At 46.7% G+C, this 16,647-nt stretch overlaps 1 protein-coding gene across 1 annotated transcript in view; it reads left to right on the forward strand.

The window, feature by feature from the left end:
* Positions 1-16,647, forward strand: part of NUP88 (nucleoporin 88) — a 405,331-nt gene that overhangs the window by 170,356 nt on the left and 218,328 nt on the right. The gene's annotated exons all lie outside the window — the stretch shown is intronic.

A 16,647-nucleotide genomic window follows, 5' to 3' on the forward strand; every position in this document is an offset into this window, starting at 1 on the left:
GGTTTGCCAAGAGTTGGCTAAAATACAAAGTGAGTATGCATAAGGTTTAATATTTTGAGAGAATCTTCTTCTCTGGTGTCTAATCAGAATGATGAAATTTGGTTCGCAAAGAAAATGTGTGAACAACGTTACCTTTCATAAACCTAATGAGTAGACATTTATCTTGAAGTTCAGCAGTCACAGATCAAAGTAATACACAATCAGCATACAGATAATTGTACAGTTGGCACGCCAGCATTTTTACACTATCCCGGCAAGACCCTGAGTCTTTACAACATTTAAACAATACAGGATTATAATCTCTGGCTAAGTACGCTCTGAATTTGTTCCATACATCTTTGGGACGAGACGTATATGGCTGTGTTGATGCGTACATGTCTTCACATTTATTGACCCAAGCTAGATCCCTGAGCCATTCATCTACCGGTGGCGGGCAGTGGGCTTTCAATTTTTTTCAGAATACATCTTTTCGCCATCATACATCGCACATTCAGGAAATCGCTGTCGTCTTTTGGGTATATCTTGCCAAAACCCAAACAATGCAGGCATCGGGGAATTACTGATGTATACTTGTTACCAGTATCGTAACCGATCCGGGCACTTCCATAACCTATGAATACCGGCCTCCACTGGCCCGCATTGCGGCCATACACGAGCATGGTCCGAGTATATTCTCTTGAGTTTTTGAGGTGTGTAGTGCAGCATATGCAGAATCTTGTACTGGATAAGCTTCATCTGCATGTTCGTAGATACCGATGTGGTGAATCTGCACATGGCCAACCATTGTCCATCTGTGATCTCGCTCGGCTGCACATTTCCCATTGGAGCCCCAGCTAGTTTTTCCCTATGTTTGGTAGCCAGTATATGTCGACACCCGCTAGAGCTAGAAATATAAGCTAGTAATTTATTTCTTTCTGGGGTTCCATCGGATAGCTTTCCCACCTGTTTTGTACCGCTGCTTGTAGTCTATAGAACTGTAGCAGTTCCACCCTGTGTCCCTGTGCTTTCTTTTCCAACCCTCCAGCGTCAACAACTTCCCATCTGGGAACAGGACTCATATAGTGCGGTAATCCAGTGCATGCCAGCGTCTTTTGTATTGTAATATCCCGTGGGGGGGGGGGATGGGAGAAGTTCCATAACGGTAATCAATGGTAGTATGGGGCTTTTTCATTCATTCTAGGAAAGATTGGTCTCCAAGCTTCCAGTGTAACTAACACGGGGTCGTACAGACAGTCGTCCCTGTATGTGTTGTCAAATGTCAATGTGTTGGGGAGAATTCTCAGAAATGTGCTAATTCCTCTCTACCTTAGAGACCCCCAGCTCGTTTGCTGGACTTCAGCACTTTTCATCTCTTACCTGGAGCGTGTGAGACCTTTTTCCCCACTCATCTATTTTTAATGTGATTTGTACATGTGTTTCTTTTGACTTTGGAGTCTGACACACTCCATATGCATCATCTTTACATTGTGACACACAGCACCTTCAGTGCAGTGGCACAGGGAAGTCTCTTAGATTTCCCAAAGGTTTAAATACCTTCTCTTGGATTAACTATGGTTTCCAAGAGCATTGAAGTGAAATTTACTTTGCTTACATTCTAGACCCAGCACACACTATTTTACCATAGGGTGCTGGAGGGGTTACTTACTATCCCCTTTGTCTAGTGTCTCATGTAACAATTCTATGTTACCCTTCTACAATGAATGGCTGGTGGCAGTGGTTTACATTTTACTACCATTGTGTGTTTTTACTGCGGGCTGCAATTGCAGCCTTGGTAAAGCATCCATGGGTGCCCATTTTGTCAAAATGTCCCGGTCTTCTTTTTTCACCATTTCTTGTTGGAAAGGTCCTTTTTTGAGATTTACTCTGCGCGCCAAACCTGGTTTGGTCCCTTTGTTCGTTTTGTCTTTGGCGGGATTCACAAGTGAAGCTCGCCTCTGGCTCCAGTATGTCTGGCAGGGGCAGGAAGTGAGGGAGGTGCCCGAAACTCCCTGTGCTTAATCCCCTTGGTTACAGGAATGCACCCAAAGGTGATTGGCTGGCTGGCTGTCCGGCAAGGACAGCCACTCTGCTGTGTGATTGACAGCTAGGCTGGAATGAATGGGAGAAACCTGCATAAAAGGCAAGGCTTTTTGGCTTGGAAGGCAGAGTCCGCCACTGGATGAAAGAATCCGAAGAAGAACTTGGAAGAGACACCTGCTGCAACTCTTGGACTATTGGTTTGTCCGGTGAAGCCCTGTTGCTGTGCTCAAGCTCCGAATTCGCCTTGACTAGAGAAGCCCTGCAAGGACGACTTCTCCCTTTTGAGTTGGTGGTACCAATCAACTCCAAAGTAAGCTCATCTGGACATCCTCTCAGTGCCTGAAGTGCCAGGCAGAGGAACACCAGATTGTGAGTTGCTTTTAAGCCGGACCCGAGTGCCAGGAAGATCCTCTGGACTTCCTGAAGCAGGACTGACCAAGTCTGAGCCACTTCAACAGAGTGCTGGAATCCAGATGCGAGGAAAGTCCATAGTGGTATCCGAGAACCGCGGTGTTGCTATTTGCGGTCAGACACAAAGAGCTGAAACACAGGACTGCTGAATTGAAGTTTGCCCATTGCTGCCGCTGACAATCCCATTGTAGAGCAGGAGTCCCCAGCTGTCCTCCCTCTTGTCCCCACGACTGAGGCTCGGACAACAGGATCTGCAGAACTGTACAGGAACAGAAGCCAGCTGCAACCTTTTATTCTAACCAGAGGTACTTTAAAGTCTAAGAACTTACCTCTTGCTGTGTAGCCTTGCTTGCACTCAGTTGAGACCTGTCTTGGTTACCTTGCAGCTTTGCTATAGCTTTGCCCCTCACAAAACTCGCAGCTTGTGGCCCTTCAAGTGTTCTTTTTTCTACAAACATTTCTAAAAACATTGTGCAAGACTTTTTACCTAACTGCAAAGATCTTCAGCTCCCCTTGACCTTGTGAAATTAACATTGACTGTTCTGGCTCCCTGAGAGAGACTTCTTCCCTTTTGACTCTGTGCTTTATCTTTTCCCCAGGAAAGGGTTAAATTTATTTGGCATTGGAAGGTTCCTAAAAATACATATTTTTCCTCTCTTTATCTTTTATACCAAACTCAGTATTGCTCTAAATGTACCAGTGATGAATCAATGTCCAGTGTCCTAGCTATTTAAGTCACCTGATGGTGGAGGTGTCTGTGTGCCATCCCCAATGGTTATCCTCTGATTTAGAGAAACTAAGTGTGTTTTGAAGTGTATTTTAATTTTTACATACATTGCTCCCTTTCGAAGAAGGCTTATACAACTGACGGTGAAATAAATTAATTGTTTTATCAAGAAACCTTGAGTGTAAGTGTCTATTTGAATAACTGCTACTGTGAAACTCTGTGCCACAACATTGCTACTCACATTGACCCCTATATAAGACTGGCTGCTCAGCTACAATACCAACCTGTGAGTTCAGACTGATGCTAAAGGTCGGGTCCCTGTTGCCAGGAGTTCAAGGTTGTTTTAATGCACCCAAAGGGTACTGCATGCAATCTTGTCTAACACAATGTCTTAATCTCCAAGCCACCTGCCAGCTTTATGTGTGATGGGACCTCATCAGGGCCACACCTGTGGGTGGCAAACGGTGCTTGGGCCGCCATACACTTCCATGTTTGGTCTGTTAAATCCGCCCATATCGTAAGGCAATGCCAATGCTGACCATTTTTTTCCGTATGTGCCATAGGAATTGACTGGTTTCTATGGGGATCCTCCAAGAACTGCCTACGTGACCAAATCTGTACATTCACATACGTATATAGCATTTTGTACACCAGTATCATATTAATTGTCGCCAGTCTACCTGCCAGTGACATGGGCATCCGCGCCTACTTAGACATGTTAGCGCTTGCGTAACTTACTAGGGTTTCATAATTCTCAGTATGTAAAGTATTCTTAGATCTAGATATTGTAATTCCCAGGTACTTTTGGTTATCTGGTGCCCATTTCAGCGTAACATCCACCCGAGGTCTGGATGTGTTATCTGTTAAAGTAAACCTCAGATTTCTCATAGTTCACTGTTCACCCGGAATACGCCCCGAATGTAGCGATATCCTGCATTATAGGGTCCAGGTTATGTTGTGGAACTCTGATGTACAATAGGACGTCGTCCGCGTATAATGATATGATCTCTGGAAGCCCCTTTATTCGAATGCCCCTGCTCCTGTGCCGTGAGCGAAATAGGTCTGCCATATGATATATATATATATATATGTACACAAGTGTTTCTAGGCACGACAAGAGGTGGTGGAGACAATGGGAGGACAAAGTAACGATCTTACTAGGCCTTGTCATTCAGATTGCGCAAGTGTGGGGAGGAGGGAAGGGGAGAAGTGCTGGGGGAGACAATGTCATGATGCCTACCCTCGGGGAACCAGACCAGGTCCAGCAACCCTGGAAGCAGGCATCAAGTTATTTTGAGCAAGCCTAAAAACCCCTGCTAGGGGCTGTTTTGGTGTGGTCCTGGCGCCATAGGCGCCAGGCTCATAGAGTAGAACTTTCCTGATGCAGACCATGCTGCAAGCTTACCTGATGCAAACCATGTTGCAGAGCCAAAGGAGGCTTGGAAGGGACTATTTTACCTAGGGACTATTTTTTTACTCGGGTGGGACTGGGAGGAATACTTACCTGGGACTACTTTGGAGGCTATTTATTTAAACCACGCCCGAAGAGCAGCATACGCTTCGCGTTATTCTGCATCCAGCAGCGTAACGCTCACCGTGTCTGCAAGCCTGCATCCAGTCTTCTGCCACGCCCGCCTCGAGTCTGCAGCTCCTAGAAAAAGGGAGGGCCAGAAGAAGAGGAGGTTAGAATAAGAGCAAAACCTTCGATCCTTACCTGAATTCCGGATCCACCGCGCCTTTGAGCTGGAAAAAAGAAGCATTTTAAGCACGCAGCCTCGCCTGCTGCAGCGCCGCGCTGAACTCACCGGCCTTCGCAGCATCCTCGCGATCCACCGCATCCTTCTGCACGTTCCCGCCGCACTCTGGCACCTAAGGGGAACACCAGAACAGCAAAGGCGAGCCAAGGGAATAAACGGAGGCATTAGTAACTACCCCTATAGACTTACCTGATTACTGCCTGGGGTACTATACCTCTTCACGGGTCGGCGCAGTCTCCATTGCATCCTCGCCGTACCACGGCCCCTAAGGGGAACAGGACGACAAGGTGAGACGAAAGGACATACAAGGGGAACTCTTCTCACCATAATAGACTTACCTAATTTTACCGCCGGAGGCATTATTCCCCGAACTTCATATTTTCTCTCCACACCTGAAGAAGGGAGCAAGCCACGGGTTACATTCTGGCCTTATTTTATTGAACTGTGTAGGATAAGCCAAATACTTACCTGAACTTCGTCAGCTACCACGAGGAACTCTTCGCTGGGGTCAAGCTGCAAACTGCAAGGAATCCGACAAGAGTGAAGGTCAGACATGTGAACTCTTACAAACTACATACTTTTCGGAGTCAATATTGTTCTGGAACTCACCAATTCCTTCAAGCCAGTGAAGCAACTGGTTATCAACGCGCTCCTGCGCTCCATGCAGGATGGAGAGCTCATCTTTTCAAACCATCAGGTGAGACTATAAAAGGGGACATCAAAGGTGATCTGTGGGGAGAACAGCAAGGGTAGGGGGATTTACGCTCAACTCCACGGGTGGTTAATTCCATTTCTCCATTTGCAGAAGAATATTCCTACGGCCAAGCAAACGAAGCTAGGTGGGCCAGTCCAGTCCGTCATCTCGGCCCTACCCGTGACATTGGTGGAGACCGCAGCTGTCCAGTTCCGAATGACGCCTCTGTGGGAGCCAGGTGAGCGTAACAGGCAAAGGGGGAAGTGCAGTAACTCAATAGTGCAGCCACTGGGTGGCTCATAAGTGCAGAGAGAAGGGACTTTGCCCTGAAGTGTTGGGGAGCCCGGAGGAAGTGCGAGGGCAACCGGACATGCAGAGTTCAGAGGGTGACCAGTGCGTGGACCAGTCAGGTGCATCAGCAGGGGGGAGGAAGAGAGAAAGCGGATGCAAAAATGAAGGTCTCTAGTTGCTTCCGGAAGTGGTTCTGCTCAAGTTTGAGAGAGGCAGGGAGGCTGTTCCAGAGGGATGCCCCAGCCGAGTAGATGGATCTGACCACAACTCTCTGCTTGGTGAAGCGTCTGACCCTCAGAGTTGGAGATGGATGAGCGAAGAGCTCGAGAAGAAAGATGTTTTGGAAGAGAAAGTTGGAGGTAGAGTGATCCCAGGCCCTAGAAAGCCTTGTGGGCGATGCAGAGGGTCTTGCACTTGATCCTTGCAGCCACGGGGAGCCAGTGAAGAGATTTCAGAGCTGGAGGGATACGATCCCTGGGCTTGAGGCCAAGGACCAGTCTCGCAGTCCTGTTCTGGATAAGTTGTAAAGGTCGAAGAGTAGAGGCAGGAAGCTATAGAAAGAGGATGTTGCAATAGTACAGACTAGAGTGGACCAGAGCTCTGGAAATGGTGAACTTCTGGGGGAAAGTGAGAAGGAACCGTAGGTTCTATAGCCAATGCAAAGCAGAGGCAACAACTGGCAACCCTGTCGTGTCCCTCTGCCGAGTTCAAATGGGGCGGTTTGTTCGAATAGTGGCCATGAGTTTCGTGTACAGGATCTTGATGTAACTTATAAAGGTGTTGCACTGGCCACACTTCCGTAGAACAGCGAATAGGAAGGACCAAGACACCCTATCAAATGACTTTTGGTCATCGTGTAACAGCCACTGCATTGGCCGTAGGGTATATGCAGGCCATAATATTAAATAGTCGCCCAAGGTTGAGGGATGTCGCTCTTACGGGGATTAAGCCTGCCTGGTCACCATGTACCAAGGCCGGCATTAGAGGCAATTACCTATTGGCCAACACCTTGGCATAGTTCTTGGTGTCAACATTCATCAATGATAGTGGTCTGTAGGAGCCACGTTGCTATTAAGTAGAAAAATGGGAGGGAAATCAGGTATAAGCAGAAAAAGCGGGGTGGTTTTAGCCACGTTGCTCACATGGTTTGTTTAAGTAGTACAACCACGACAGCCTCGCATAGCGACTGTGGAAGTTGACCCCCATCAACGGACTCCTCCCAGAGCCTCAACAAGGGGGCGCTAATAGTGCCCCGTATTCCATGTAAAACTCTGGCATGAGTCCGCCAGGGACCGGTGCCTTGCATCTCAGCAATTCATTAATCACGCGCAAAACGTTATTCCGCCGTAACCGGGGTGTTCATTTGAGCAATGTGTGAAACCCATAGGTGTTTCACCCGCTAGTCCCTGCAGATCTCTCTCAGGGGCCAGTGCACGGCCATCGCCTTTGGATCCAGACCCTGGGGGTGGACCAGTGCGGGTGGATCACCTGGGTGAGGGGTCCTCTAGGAGTGGGACACTGGATGGTGAGACGCGATATCCCTCTCCGCCCTGTAACACCTTTTATCTCCTCCTACCCGATGGGATATTTAGAAACTCAGCCCTCCATCCGCTTTTCCTGCACAGCCACTTTCTTTTCGAACAGCCCGCTCTGGGAGAAAAAACTCACACCTGAGCCGTGTACATGACCTGTGCCAAAACTATGGTCCGACAATCATCGACAATCACTCACACCTGACTTTCATTACACTTCCCCACACAGATAAAAGGCGGAGCACGAGAGCACACTGAGCGAGGCAAAACACGCAAAGGTACAGCAGTTTCGAGTTGGCCGTTGAATTAGGGGAGAAAGACAGCCAGACACAAGAGGTTTGTGAGAGGGGCAACACCCTTGACCTCGTTGACCGGAAGCTGTTACTTTCAAGAAACCTTCAAGGCAGAAAACATAAGACCTGAAAACCAGGCTAAAGAGTCCTGCATTGCACGTCAGACTTCAAGGGTCCTCCTGCGTTACTGACCAAGGTGGGGAGGAGCTGCAGATGCTGTGGTATCGTCCTTTGATCCAAGAAAAAGAAGTGACCGAGAACCACACAGCCGGTTAGTTGGGGAGACCAGCCTGTGTTGAAGTGACGTGTGTGATGAAAGACAAGTGAAGCTAAATTGTTGGTGAATATTTGGAAATTAGAAGAAAAGACACGATACTATTGACAGTGGTCCAACACTGTGAATGTGCTCAATCGAAGGTCTCTGTACGGTAATCGGACGAAAGGAAACGAAAGCAGAAGATCGATGTGAAGTGTAAATTGTGTGAAGTGAATCTAAGTGGTCCTGCGAAGGTTTAAGCAAAACCCATTGCACATTCGAAAGTCTTCGATTCTGGTATCAAAAGGCGATCTGAGCCAAGACGAGGGGGATCCATGGTGCGAGCCCGAACGAGGGAGACCAAATTGTGAACATTGTATAAAAAGGGGTCTGAGCCCGGACCAGGGGGACCTGTGACCTGAGCCCGAAGGAGGGAAACCAGTCTTGAACTTGTGAAAGTGAAACCTTGACAAAGGAACGTTTGTGTTTTGTCTGCTTCATCAGGCCCTCTGCATTAATAGACTGTCATTGCTAGAGAGACTTTGAGGGAAGGCCCTAATGCCTATGTGTTGAACTGTTACCTTGTGGCCAAGAAGCTAGAGTGTGTGCGAAGCCCACACGTACCGCTTTGCCGTGTGCTGAAAATGTGGGGAAGGGAACCTAACTGCTCAACTATCCTGACATATCATTTCTTGAACACTTTTCTTTTGCGTACATTGTTATCCCACACCATTTTGTATTTAGAAGTAAGGATTGGCTATAGGTTTATTAGTATAGACCCTTTTATTTTGACAAGACTCCACTAGGACTCTTATTATTTGATGTCCGTAGCTTGTTCCCATCCTTGGATTTAGGTTTAGATGGGCGTTTTACCAACCCATTGAAGTTCAATAAACACCCTTGAACTGTAAGCACTTGTGTCTGTCTTCATTGTTTGATATTATGCCTTCCTTGCACCTAGCACTCAGCGATAATATGGACATTGGGATGGATGCCAATAAGTCTTCAAGGCCCTGCTCATCTCCCTGTTCTTGTGCTTGATAGAGTGCCCTGTATAATTGCACAAATAACTCAGACATGCCTATGCCGAAGTCCCTTTTCGATCCTTTAAAGACAAAATGCAATACTCCGCGGTTACCACTGGATGTCGGACCATATGCATGTGAATCGAAGCAGGTGAATCGAAGCAGATGAAATGCTATTACGGTGAGTAATGCATGTTATATGACTCAGTCTCCCTTCTAGGCTGACCAGATTAGACAGTGTTCTTCCCGGTCTCTTGCCTTTCGCCATACCATCTAGCTACAGCAGGTCTGACAAAATACTTCACCTGTATCCGCCAGCTGACGAAACTCTAATTGAGTTTTAAAAGCTAGTTTAATGTGATTGGGTGCAGCCACGTAGTCTAGCTCCAGTTTTTTATTTTATCTGGTCTTCGCTGCTAGGTATGTCTTCGCGTATGGTGAGGAGTACCCCGAATTCTCGTGAAATGGCCATGCCCCTGATGAAAACCTTAAATGTCTGCCAGAGCGTGGCTTCTGATAGAGTACCATTATCGTTTGTAAAAAAAACCTACAGATATCGTCTTGCAAGTCTGTTCGGATGACTAGATCTTGTAGGGCTAGCAATTTGAACCGCCACATGCTGCGCTTTCCAGTGGGGTTTCCCAGGTCAAGGATAGTTTAATCGGGGAGTGATCAGAGTAAGTGCGGGGACGAATAACAGAGTCAGCTGTAAGCACCACCAACTGTTCGGAGATGAGTAATAAATCTATCTTGGACGACATGTTGTGCGCAGTGGAGTAGTAGGTGAATCCTCTTTCTCTTGGGTATAGTGTGCACCACACGTTGTGCAGGCAAAGTTCTGCCATCAGATGAAGGATACAACCAGCCGCCTCTGACCGGGGGTCTGGGTGCCAATCCGGTGCGGTTCATGTCTAAATTCAAAATGGGGTTCATGCCCCTCGCCACAACCCCCCCGTTCTTCCCCCCCACCCTCTCCCACACGACCTAGGCAGACGAATACGTCATTATTATATCTGCAAGTTTTAGGTAAAATATCGAGTCATCTAAGTTAGGCTCAAATGAATTTACTAAGAACACTTCCATGTTGAGCAGCTTACAACAATGTATAATGACATAACGGCCCTCTGTGTCTATGTGCGAGTGTAACAAATCAAAGGCGACACGCTTGTGTATAAGCGGGGGGGGGTGTGTGTGGGTGTGTGTGTGTGTTTCCGTTTCCTGTTATAAATAAAATCTGAATGTCATGTTGCTTCCCATGGGATATCACTCTCCTCGCCTTTGCATAGTTCCAAGGCCATGTACATTCCAACCTAAAATGTTAAGAGTCACCAGGGCAGTTTGAAATGTAAATGTACTTGATGCTTGCGTGAACAGGCCTTTTTACTTTTATTAAGGACCACATACAATCATATTTTTGGTTCTGTGACTGACTGAACGATTTTAACCCAGTTTTTTTCCCAGCCCCCCATTCTCCTCCCCACCCTTATTGCCCTCCCAATCATGGCCATGTTCATCCTAGTGTCCCCCTCTACTCCCTCCCCAACTTTAGCGCACAACACCTGTTGGGTAAGATTTTTTAAAGTCCAACTGGTGTGGGACTTTACAAGACTTATCTGCTTGGTATTAGTAACACAACTTTTAACATGGTCCTGTACTACACAAGTCTGTAGCGTGGCTGAGCAGCCAGGCTGATCATAGAAGGGTTACTGTGAGCTCTAGAGCAGTGCAATGAAATTAGTAAATATAAGTATTCAAGTAAACCCTTACACCCTTAAGTTATATTAAAACGATGTATTCATGTATACACAAAGTGAAAGAATCACACTAGATATGCAGCAACTAATAGTAATTTCAAGCAGAAATTCCGAATCCAGTTATTCAAGCAACAATAATGCAGGCAAGTAAAATCTTTTTGTACCAAAACATTTCCAGCACACATTGACATCAGTCAAGGTCGGTAGTAGCACTCGTGGTTCACCATATAATATTGAGTTTGGAGGGGGAAAAAAAGTAGAATCGAAATCTGTAGCACTCAAAATGGTATTTTCTCCCAGAGGGATGTAGGAAATCTCTTCCCAGCAATAACAGTGTAAGACAATTAAAACCTTTTATAGGGGAGAAGCACTGCCAAAGCCAATAGGGTTCAGAAGGGATGCCTTTAGGGACCCAGGATAGCCAAAGTCAATATGACAGTTCTATTTCGGATGCAATCTTCTTAGAAAAAGTTAGTTAAAAGTCTGTAGTTCATTGAAGAAAAATCCAGGAGCTCAAGTGAGCCTACCAAGTGTGCAAAAGCTGTTAGGCCTGCATACGTGAGTTGCAGTAATTCAAAAGGATAGAAAGGAGCACTCCCCAAGGTAGGAAGCACTAGATTTAGCTAAAGGTGGTTAAACCCAAAGCCCCACAGTGCCTTAGAATTGAGGCCGATGTTCCAGCTGACTTCCTTCTTGATGCAGTGATGCATACCCTTGTTCCTGGACCTTCGTCATGGTGACGAAAGGGAGGATATCTGGTGGGCTTTTGCAGCAGCACTCTCTAGAGGGACTCTATAGCAATGGATTCCATTTGTTTCAACTGCTCTGTGGTTTTAGCACATTTTTCTTAGCGCCAAAGGGTAACGAATATCTCTTGTTGCAATTTCCTTGGCCCTAAATTTTGGTGAGGGACTCTGGATGAAGATTTCTTGCTTCTGTAGACTCACACGGATGTCTGCGAAGTTTCAGCCGGATAGAAGACGTTGCACTTGTCGATGGTCCAGCTACCCTGGGTATTGGAAAATTGCAGCCCAGGAAAGTCGCAGTGACACAAGTGTTGGCCCAGAATGAATCGGGTTGTGAGGCTACTTGGTCCCACCAGCCTAAGGGAGTAAGTCGTCCTTGGCGGAGCTTCCCTGTTGATGGATAAACATGGTCAGCACAGCTGCAAGGCTTCACCTGTGCTTTAGAGGTCCTGAAAGGTGCTGCTGGCTTCTCTCTGCATTGTCTTCTTCGGATTTGATGTTCCAGGGGACGACTCTGCCTTTTGTCCCAAAACCCTTGCCTTGTATGCAAAATCCAATTCATTCACAGCATTAAGCTGTCAATCACACGGGGGGGTTGTCTTCTAGGACAGCCACCCGCCCAGTTGGAACTGATTTCGGCCAGGCATGCCTACAAACAAGTCAGTGAAGCTTCGGGCTCCTCCCACACTTCTTGCCTTCCCAGACACACTGGAGCCTGGGCGGGGCTTCAGGGTTTAAGCCTGCCAAAGGCAAAACGCACAATGGACTCAAACCTGATCTAAACAGAGTAAAAGCCCAGAAGGAATTAACAAACGAGAAATGGTGCAAAAAGAAGACTGGGGCCATTTGGGCAAAATGGTCACCCATGGGCGCTGTACTGCAGCTGAGAAATCAGCCTGCAGATGCATTGTACAAAAGGGAGTAAAAAGAAACCACTGCCACCAGCCATTCAAGTTACTGTAACAAAATGTTACATGAATAGTGGGATAATGAGTTACTATGTGTTAGGCAAGATTTGGAGTAGTACCCTTTTGGTGCACTTCAACAACCTTGACATCCTGGCAATAGGAACCCAACCTTTGGTATGTCTGTACTACACAGGTTGGTAGCGTGATTGAGCAGCCAGGCTTATCTCAAGAGGGGTAAATGTGAGCAGTAGGGGAGTTACACAGAGATTCACAGTGACAAGTATCCAAATAAACTCTTACACACAAGGTTTCTTGATTTAAACAATTATTAATTTTAAAAGTCAGTTTGAATAAGCCTTCTTCAGAAGGGGCAATATAATAATAACACTCAAATGCACTCCAAAATACACACTCTTAGTTTCTCCAAATCAGCAATTTGGGATGGAACACAGACCCTTCCTGCACCCTCATGAGTTCCATGTGTTAATATCCCCGCAATAATATTGCCATACAATTTGCGGCGATATTAAGCCATGGAACCTGCGGGGGACAACGCTGCACCCCCTGCATTATTTTTAAAGGAGCGGGGGGACATCCCTGCAACCGCTGCTCCCAAAATGAATCCCCTACCCCACCAAAAATATTGCATATGGCCGTTCCAGACTACCATATATACAGCAATATTTTTGGTGGGGATAATATGTAGTGATACCCCCTTAGGTGACTTAAATGGCTAGGACACTGTGGACATTAATATATCACTGTTACATTTAGTGCAGTACTTGGAAGCCTGTCCAAGAACAAGGGGTTATCAGAATAAAACAAGAAATAACACAAATATTCTGAAGCAGGTAGGTACTTTTGAAACCCTCAATGCAAAGTAAGTTAACCCCTTCCTGGAAGGAAAGGCAAAACGTGTCAGAGGAAAGAAGAGTCATTCAGGGAGCCAGGCCACGCCAAAGTCAATTGGGCAAAAGTCTAGGTGAGCTGAAGCACTTCTTGTAGGCAAGTAAAAGTCTTGCCCAATGTTTTAGAAGTCTTTGTAGAAAAAGTAGAATCAATGTAGGGCCACAAGCTGGGAGGCTTATGAGAAGTAGAAGATGCAAGCAACTCTACAGAGGCAACTAAGACCTGTCTCAACTGAGAACAAGTATGGCTTCAAGACAAGAGGTAAGTGCTCTTAGACTGTACATTACCTATGGTTAGAAGAAGTTGTTCAGCTGGCTTCTGTTCCTGTGTGGCTCTGCAGATCCTGTTGTTCCTGTGCCTCAGTCATGGGGACAAGAGGGAGGACTTCTGGAGATTCCTGCAACACAGCGGGACGGTCGACGACAGAAAAGGATAAACTTCTATTCAGCGCGACTTCATGGTTTCAGCTCCTCGCTTCTCCGCAAATGGTGCCACTGCAGACTCTCGGATACCACTTTGGACTTTCCTTGCATCTGGGGTCCAGCACTCTGTTGAGGTGGCTCAGGCTTGGCCAGTCCTGCTTACTAGGAGTCCGAAGGATCTTCCAGCAGCTCGGGTCCCACTTAAAGGTGATGCACTCCAATCTGGTGTTCCTCTCCTTGGCACTTTGGTTCCTGCAGCACCAAGGAAGTACAGCCAGCTCCAAGAGGATGTGCAGACGAGTTCACTTTGGAGTTGATTGGGCCCACCAACTGAAGGGGAGTAGTCATCCTTGCAGGGCTTCTCTAGTCGAGGCAAATTCAGAGCTTCAGCACAGCAGCAGGGCTTCACCGGGCAAACCAACGGTCCAGGAGTTGCAGCAGGCGCCTCTTCCAAGTTCTTCTTCGGATTCATTCGTCCAGCGGTCGACTCTGCCTTACAAGCCATAAAGCCTCGCCTTTTTATGCAGGTTTCTCCCATTCATTCCAGCCTAGCTGTCAATCGCACAGCAGGGTGGCTGTCCTTGCCGGAAAGCCAGCCGGCCAATTACCTTTTGGGTGCATTCCTGTAACCAAGGGGATTAAGCATAGGGAGTTTCGGGCGCCTCCTTCACTTCCTGCCCCTACCAGACATACTGGAGCCAGAGGCGGGCTTCACTTGTGAAGCCTGCCAAAGACAAAACAAACAAAGGGACCAAACCTGGTTTGGCACCCAGAGTAAATCTCAAGAAGGACCTTTCCAACAAGAAATGGTGAAAAAGGACGACCAGGGCCATTTTGACAAATGGACACCCACGGTGCTTTACCAAGGCTGCAATTGTAGCCTCCGGTAAAAACACACACTGGTAGTAAAAAGTAAACCACTGACACCAGCCATTAATTGTACAAAGGGTAACATAAAATTGTTACATGAGAAACTAGACAAAGAGGATGCTAAGTGTAACCCCTCCAGCACCCTATTGTAAGATAGTGTGTGCTGGGTGTTAGGCAAGGTTTGTATGCAGTACCCTCTGGGAACACTACAAAGAACTCTGACTACATGTATAGAAAACCCAACCTTTGGTATAAGATTGTACTAAGGTTTTGGTAGCGTGTTGAGCAGCCATGCTCGTCTCAAGAGGGGTCAATTTGAGCTGTAGTGGAGTTACAGTGATTTACAGTTACAAGTGTTCAAATAAACTCTTACACCTAAGGTTTCTTGAATAAACAATTTATTTATCAGTCAGTTAGAACAAGCCTTCTTCAGAAGGGAGCAATATAACAGTAACACTCAAATACACTTCATGAAATACAAACTCTTAATATATCTAAATCAGTAGATACCTTTTGGGATGGCCCACAGACACTACCTACACCCTAAGGTGAGTTCATTTGCTAGTGTGCTGGGGACACTAATATATCACTGTTGCATTTTGGATCATATAATAATGAGTCAAAGGAAAAGATTATTTATAATAAACAAGAGACCACAAATATTCTTAAGCAGGCAAATACTTTCAGATCCTCCAATAAGAGTCATTCAGTGGAAGAAGCTAAGCCAAAGTCAATAGGCCAAAGTCTATGTAAGCTGAAGCACTTCTTTGTAGCTAAGTAGGAAGTCTTTGCACAATGTTTTAGAAGTCTTTGAATAAAAGAATAATCAAATATAGGGGCACAAGCTGATTAGACTCGAGTAGTAGAAGATGCAAGCAACTCTACAGCAAGAGGCAGGTTCTCTTACACTTTGTACAGTACCTTTTTAAAATGAAGAAAAGATGCAGCAGATGACTCTTCCTGTTTAGATCTGCAGATCTCGCTGTTCCTGGGCCTCAGTCGTGGGGACAAGAGGGAGGACGTCCGTGGACTCCTTCACTGCAATGGGACGGACAAAATTTGCAACCGCCAAACTTCACTTTCAGTGGCTGTTCAGTGTTTCGGCTCCTCGCGTCTACCGCAAATAGCAACACTGCGGTTCCTGGCTGTTCGAGATGGAATTTCCTTGCTTCTGGGGTCCCGCACTCTGTTGAGGGGGTCTCAGGCTCGGTCAGTCCTGCTTCCTGTGAGTCCAGAGGATCTTCCTGGAGCCCTAGACCAGCTTAAAAGCAACGCATACAAGCTGGTGTTCCTCTCCCTGACTATATGGTTTTCAGCAGCAACTCTGTGGAAATTGAACCAACTCAGAGATGTTAATCCAGGTGGCTTACTTTGGAGTTGATTGGTCCCACCAACTCAAAGGGAGAAGTAGTCCTTGCAGGGGCTTCTCCGTCGATGTGAACTTGACGTTTCGGCACTGCAGCAGGGTTTCACCGGACAAACCAACGGTCCAAGAGTTGCAGCAGGCGTCCTCTTCAAGTTCTTTGTCAGTTCCTTCGTCGAGTGGTCGACTCTGACTTCCAAGCCAAAAGACTCGCCTTTTATTCAGTTCTCTCCCATTCATTCCAGCCTAGCTGTCAATCACCCAGCAGGGTGGCTGTCCTTGCTGGAGAGTCAGCCGGCCAGTCGCCACAGAGTGCATTTGGGTCGCACAGGGAGTTTTGGGCACCTCCCTCACTTCATGCCTACCCCAGACACCCTGGAGCCAGATGCTGGCTTCACATTTGTGAATCCCGCAAAAGGCAAAGCGAACAATGGGACCAAACCTGGTTTGGCGCGCAGAGTAAATCTCAAGAAGGACCTTTCAACAAAGAAATGGCGAAAAAAGACCAGGGTCATTTTGACAAAAATGGCACCCTTGGGTGCTTTACTGCAGCTGCAAACGCAGGCCGCGGTAAATGCACACCACGGTAGTTAAAATGAAACCACTGCCACCAGCCATTAATTGAGGAAAAGGTAACATAAAAATGTTTACATGAGAAGCTAGACAAAGT

The sequence above is a fragment of the Ambystoma mexicanum genome, chromosome 9, assembly GCF_040938575.1.
Source record: "Ambystoma mexicanum isolate Mex_15411 chromosome 9, UKY_AmexF1_1, whole genome shotgun sequence".
Lineage (NCBI taxonomy): Eukaryota > Metazoa > Chordata > Amphibia > Caudata > Ambystomatidae > Ambystoma > Ambystoma mexicanum.